Raw genomic sequence first — 7,585 nt, 5'->3', positions numbered from 1 at the left:
ATTTAAAGTTAATATTTAATTAAATTTTGAGCTTTTAGTTTAAATAATATAATATAATTTTAAATTTATCAAAATTCAAAAAATATATAAAAATATTCAATGCATATATGAAAAAAATTATCTAATAAAATATAATATATTCATTTATAAAATATAATTTTTATTATAAATTTTTTAATAAATATAATATAAAACTTTATATTTAAAATAAATTAAAATAATTTTTACGTGCATTTGCACGTATGCTCGGCTAGTACTTTTAAAAGTACCAAGTTATTTGTATTTATAGATTTTTGGCCATTGGATTAAGGGATGTACGGTTAGAATGATGTGGGCCCCCTAGGGTTGAGTAGGTAGTTAATTGGTTGAAAAGTATATATATATATATATATATATATATATATATATATATAAAATTGAGCTCCTATACTTTCAAAAGTACCAAGTTATTGGTGCTTGTAGATTTTTAGTCATTGGATTAAGAGATATGTGGGTAGGATGATATGGGCCCCCTAGGGTTAAGTGGGTGGTATATGAGCTACTATGCTTTTAAAAGTACCGAGTACGGTGCTTGTAGATTTTTGGCCATTGGATTAAGGGATATGTGTGGTTAGGATAATGTGAACCCCCTAAGGTTGAGTAGGTGGTTGGTTGAATAGTATAATCTAATGGTTGAAAATGATAAAAGACGTAAATCTAACAGTAAAAAATATATAAGCACCATGTGCTAATTGGTACTTTTACAAAAGCACGATAGTCTCTCTCTCTCTCTCTCTCTCTCTCTCTCTCTCTCTATATATATATATATATATATATATATATATATAGACCTAGGCTGGAATACTATCAATAGCACCAAGCGTTTAGTGCTATCAGGTTTTCGACTCTTGGATTAAAAATCGTATAGTTAGGATGATGTGGGCCCTTTAGGGTTGAGTGAGTTATTGGTTTAATAGTATAATCTAACGGGTGAAAATAGTTAAAGGGTTAAATCTCACGGTGGAAAACTTGATAGCACAAAATGCTTGGTGCTATCGATAGTATTCTGGCCGGACTATATATATATATGTGTGTGTGTGTGTGTGTGTGTGTGTGTGTGTGAGTGCGTCTGGTATGCTTCTGGAAGCACGAAGCGCTCCGTGCTTCTAAGTTGTTTTCGATATTCGGACTTTCGAATCGATGATCGGCTCTATTAGACTTGATCTAGAGTATTTGAAGTATCTAGAAAATAAATTTTGCGATTTTTCGATATCATTTGCCTAGTGATCGAAGTGGCTCAAAATCAACGGCTGAAAATAAAAATCTTACAAAATATGATGATATGACATTAAAATTTTAGATCAAAATTATTGATCTTGTTTTATACGGTATAAATAATTTTCTATCAAAATTTCATGTGATTTAGATATTTCTATACCGTTCAACTTGCAAACGGCTTGCCACGGCCGTTAAAATTATTAATTTTGAGCCCCTTCGATCACTAGGCAAATGATATCGAATAAATTCGCAAATTTATTTTTCTTGGAGTTATTTATAAATATCGTAAAATCAACTCTAACAGCGAGACGATCGTCGATGTCGATAAGTACCGAATATCGAACAGAACTTGAAAGGCATGGAACGGGCTCAGTACTTTAGAAGACATAACCGCCACTATTATATATATATAGATATTTTATATATATATATAAGGAGGCACTTTTTTTTCGAAGCATCGGAGCATCCTGTGCTTCCAGCCGTTTTCGATGTTGCGACTTTCGAATCGTCGATCGGTTCCGAGTAATTGATCTAGAGTATTGAAGTACATAGAGAATATTTTATGATTTTACGATATCATTTGCCTAGTGAACGAAGGGGCTCAAAATCAACGGCTGAAAATAAAAATCTTACAAAATGTAATAATATGACATTAAAATTTTAAATCAAAGATATTGATCTTGTTTTATATATTATAAAGAATTTTCTATCAAAATTTCACGTGATTTGGATATTTCTATACCGTTAAACTTGCAAACGGCTCACTACGGTCATTGAAATTTATTGATTTTGAGCTCATTCGATCACTAGGCAAATGATATCGAAAAATAATAAAATTTATTTTCTAGGTACTCCAAATAGTCTAGATCAAGTTTAATGGAGCAGATCGACGATTCGAAAGTCGTAACATCGAAAACGAGCTGGAAGCACAGAAGGCTCCGTGCTTCCGATAGCATAGTAGCCTCACTCTATATATATATATATATATATATAGGCCGGAATGTTATTAATAGCACCAAGTTATTGGTGCTATTAGGTTTTTGGCCTTTGGATGAAGAAATGTACGGTTAGAATAATATGGGTACCCTAGAGTTGAGTGAGTTGTTGGTTGAATAGTATAATCTAACGGATAAAAATAATAAAATGGTTAAATCTAACGGTGATTCCGACTCTCTAGCTCTCTCTCTCTATGATTCATAAAATATTAAATAAATTTTTAATTAAAAAATAATAATAAAATTAGTACAGAATGACACCTGTTAGATGGGTAGATGTAAAATTAATGCCAACCATGATGTGGCGCACGAAATATATGATGCACCTTGTGCCCGCTTTTTTGAAATTAAAGCATTTTCCTCTGGTTGATAAATTGCCGCGCATTGTTGCTTTTTTTTTTATTATTTTTTTATTTCTTATTTTTCCTTCACCTTGCAAATCTTTAGCTTCCATATCCACAACTTCAAAATCTTTCCAATTTTTACAGTGGGCCCCACTATTTGAATAAATCAAAATTTAATCAACCATGCTACCTACTTACCCCCTTTTCCCATCTTCTATTTGAGTAAATTAAAATTTTTTAGTAGTATAATAATGTCTTATAATATATTTAATGTTCTAATAGATAATTATTAATAACTTATTGTATCTAAACCCCCGACTAAAAATACGTAAACTAATTATTATTACTAGAACATTCCGTGCTTATGTGAAAGGGCAATATGAGTTTGGTAAATTTTGATAGTAAAAAATTATAAAACATATATAATTGTGAGCTCTTTTTATTTTCAAAAAGTTTATTGTATTTTATGATATTTTTGTTACATTTTGACATTTTTTTAGAAAAACATCCACACACTTTTATACAGATGTCAATATTGGCTTGTACAAAATAAAAAAAAAAACTCTGCTGCTATAAAATTCGGGAGAATCCAAACAGGTAGTGTTCACTCTCACCTTCTATATATACACTACACGCCCCACCACCTTTCTTTTTCTTATTATATATACACCACCTCCCCTTCTCCCTTTTTCTCCAACTACACCACCATAGTTTCCCACCAAAGCAATAACCCTTCTCTTCTAAAACTTCTTCTTCTTTCTTTTTTTTTTTTTGGTAATTAATTGCTCTCAATTGGTAGATCTTCAAACGACATGACCGTCGACGACACGACGGCTTTAGCGGCCCCCGGAAACGGCCGAACCGTGTGCGTCACCGGCGCGGGGGGCTTCATCGCATCGTGGCTCGTCAAGCTCCTCTTGGAGAGGGGCTACACTGTCAAAGGAACCGTACGTAACCCAGGTACATATGAATATATATATATATATATCTCTATATATACATACGTGCATGCATATATGCATGCATGTAGCTAGAAAATGAGAAATGCTTTAAGATTGGTGTTGCATGGGATGGAACGGTACTTAACGCTTTGAGATTGGTGCGAGAAGACGACCCCAAGAACGCGCACTTGAAGGCGCTGGACGGCGCCGCGGAGAGGCTGGTCCTCNTTTTTTTTTTTTGCCTTCCAATTTGTTGCTGTGAATAATTTAGAAATTTTTTTTTCCTGGTCCTGATCGTAATGCTATTATATATATGACATAATTTAATTTCATTGCCAATTTAGAAATATTTTTGCAATAATTATTTAAAGTATTTTTTTTGTGCTAATCATAATGCTTTTAGGCTAGGGCTACTATACTCATGTGAGTATAGCCCACTTTGTACTTCTAAATTTCTAACCATTGGATGAAGAGATATGCGGTTAGGATGATAGTGGTCCCCGATTAGGTTAATATTGGCCCCCTAGGATTGAGTGGGTGGTTAGTTGAATAATATGATCTAACGGGTGAAAATGATCAAAGGCTTAGATCTAACGGCAAAAAACTGGGTTGCAAAAGAATATTATATTTTTACTTTACTACTATCAATTTTTGTACTATTACAGTCATATATTTTTGAGACAGTCGGTTAATAACATTTTTTAAAACTTTTTCTATTAATTCTATTTCATTCTTTTCTTCATTCTTTATTGACTATTGATTTTTCTTTGAGCTAACTTTTGCATATTTTTTTTCAACTTTTACAATTCTAAATTTCATTGTATCTATAGCTACTTTTGCTACTGTTGTTTCACCAATTTTTACTTTTATTTATTTGTTATTTAAAATTTTTTAATTTTTTTAATGTATTTATTATTTTGTCTTTTTTTAATTTGGTTTAAAAGATCTCAAATATTTCTTCAGATTATCTAAACATTAAATTTTCTTTTTTTTCTCTTTATTTGTTTTTTATATAGGAAGTATAATAATAACAAAAATAGTTAAAAAATATAATTTTTAAAAAAAAATTAAAATTTCAAAATAAAGTGAATAGATTCTATTTGTTCTTGAACGAGGAGTCCTAGGTAAACTTTGCATTTCTCTTTAAAAAAACTTGCCATTTTTGCCCAAAAAGATATAAACAAAAATTACGTGCACCACTTCATTCTACGCAGCAAGCTTTATGCTTTAATTCACATCATTAATTGAAGCTCATGCACTTTCTCATCACTTATACTCGCTAGAATATTTAAATTAAGGAACAACAGTAAAATGTTTGCCACTCACACTAGAGAGATTAAAGTATGAAGCTCTATGAACCATTATAGCTTGTGGTGCATATGATGATGACGTGGAGAACCATTATGGAAACAACAGCAAAAAATTAAGGACTCCTTTGCTATATATGGTGTCCGCTTTTTTATTTTTAAAATATTTTTTTGGTATTAAAAACTATAGGAGTGTACTGTGAATTATAAGTAATTTTTCCATGTAAATTAAGTACTTTATTTAGCAAAAAAAAAATTTTACTTTTATTTTTCTAATAAGTTGCTATTTATTGTAGTCAAATATATTATAAGCTAACAAACTAAACACATCAAATTATAAAAAATAGTGTTCAAAAAAAATAAAAAAAACGACAACGGTATCAAACAAGACCTAAACTTTTTACTAAAACACTTTTGTGGTTTTATATCTCAACTTTTCTGTCAATTGAAATATTGGTTTTGACCAAAATGAAAAATAATTAATTTGTTTTAACTACTTTACTTTATATAGAGTAAAATATTAAAAATATTTTACAATAAAAATAATATTTTTAATAATTAAAAGAGTAAAAATACTATTTATATAAAATTTTTCAAACTTAAATATCTAAGTAAAATTGAAAATGCATGCAGAAAATAATATTTAGGATAATACATTATTATTCCTATCTTTTCTGTATGTATGATAGAGCTGGTATTGTTACATAAAGATTTATCTTTTTAGTATCTAAAGTTGTATATAGTTGCACTTAAATTTTTTTCATATTTGTATGTATAACTAGGAATGTAAGTGGGTACGGATATTCAAAATTTTATTTGAATTTGAACCCGAATGGAGCGGATTTATTTTATACTAAACAGATATGGTTTTAGATATGAATATCAAAAATAAAAATCCGACGGATATGGATTTTGACTATACCCGACCCGAACCCGACCCCGACCCAAACCCAAATTTATTTTACATTATATATAATATTATATATAAATGTTTGATGTTACATTTGAATTTATATTTTAAAAATTTAGATTTAATGTAATATATTTTAAAATATTGAAAAAAGAAATAATTGTTTCGGATTCCAGATTTTTGGTCGGGATCGGATTTGGATATAGATTTTTAAAATTTATCGGTTTCGAATTTGAGTTCGAATTTCAGGGTTGGAGTCGGATTCGGGTTTGAATTTTTAAAAATCCGTTCCGAATTCGATCTGTTGTTATGTACGAGATCATATGGTTAGTTTCTAAAATTGTATGCAGTTAATTACGGCTGAACTTATTATTATTCTTATTATTATTTTATGTTTGAATGCATGCGTGACGGTATGGTTAGAACTGGTATTGTTACGGGAAGACTGCCGCAGAGCAGGCGGCGTGGGACGCGGCGCGGGAGCGGGGTCTGGAGCTGGCGGTGGTGAACCCGGTGCTGGTGCTCGGCCCGCTGCTGCAGCCGGGCATCAACGCTAGCACCGCGCACGTGCTCAAGTACCTCGACGGCTCCGCCCGCACCTTCGCCAACGCCGTCCAGGCCTACGTCCACGTCCGCGACGTCGCCGACGCCCACCTGCGCGTCTACGAGTCCCCCGCCGCCTCCGGACGGTACCTGTGCGCCGAGAGCGTGCTCCACCGTGAGGACGTTGTCCGGATACTCGGAAAATTCTTCCCGGAATACCCCGTCCCCACCAGGTATATATAATAATTGTCAATGCAGTAGTGTCAATGGGTCGGATTTGAGACGGATTTTTAAAAATTCGAATTCGTTTCTAAACTCAACTATCAAACCCAAATTTCGAAACTGAATTCGAATCTGATGGATATAAAAATTCATATCCAAGCCCATTGATATTTATTTAGTATTGAATAATTCTACTAAGCTTGGGTATGAGTTCAAATAAACTTTCCGTATCCGTGTCCATTGATATCTCTAAATGCATTTCTCATCTCTAAATTTGTCTCTCTTTTTTTTTTTTCTCTTAATAAAAAAGTAGCATACTATAAAATAACTATGTTTCGAACTGGGATCCCCAATTACTAACCATTGTATATACTTTTGTCGCTTGGGCTAGGAACAGTTGGCCTCTCTACATATGTTTTAGGTTGCAATAGAATTGCTAGCTTCTAAGGAGCTGTATTAGAAATTATAGGATGAGAAGTGATGGTTAATTCAGAGAGTGGAAAGGTTAAGTGGGAAATAACTTTTCTTCGTAACAGATGGATATATTTTGTATAAAAACAACAACAATTAACCAAGTATTTTCATCTCAATAGTATTGGCTTGATATAATTCTGTGTGAAATATTTATTACAGAGAACACTTTTGCGCATGCATGCGCTTGAAGGAAACAAAAGTTAAATTAATACTAATAAGGGAAAACTTCAAAAACCCCCCTTGTGGTTTCAATTTTTTTCACTTTAGTACCCTGTGGTTTAAAATGTATCAAGTTAGTACCCTGTGGTTTCTCACTTTATCACTTTAGTACCCTGTGGTTTAAAGTGTATCAAGTTAGTACCCTGTGGTTTTGTACTTTATCACTTTAGTACCCTGTGGTTTTAATTTGTATCAAGTTAGTACCCTGTGGTTTTTTAAATCACAGGGTACTAAAGTGATAAAGTGTGAAACCACAGGGTACTAAAGTGATAAAGTGCAAAACCACAGGGTACTAACTTGATAAAGTGAGAAACTACAGGGTACTAACTTGATAAACTTTAAACCACAGGGTACTAAAATGAAAAAGTGTGAA

The 7,585-nt window shown here is 32.2% G+C and overlaps 1 pseudogene; it reads left to right on the top strand.

The window, feature by feature from the left end:
- LOC109725581 overlaps positions 3,208–7,585 on the top strand; it is a 9,195-nt pseudogene continuing 4,817 nt past the window's right edge.

This window comes from Ananas comosus, linkage group 20, assembly GCF_001540865.1.
Source record: "Ananas comosus cultivar F153 linkage group 20, ASM154086v1, whole genome shotgun sequence".
Taxonomy (NCBI): domain Eukaryota; kingdom Viridiplantae; phylum Streptophyta; class Magnoliopsida; order Poales; family Bromeliaceae; genus Ananas; species Ananas comosus.
The sequence above is the reverse complement of the archived record's forward strand: the minus strand, read 5'-3'. Positions and strand labels throughout refer to the sequence as shown.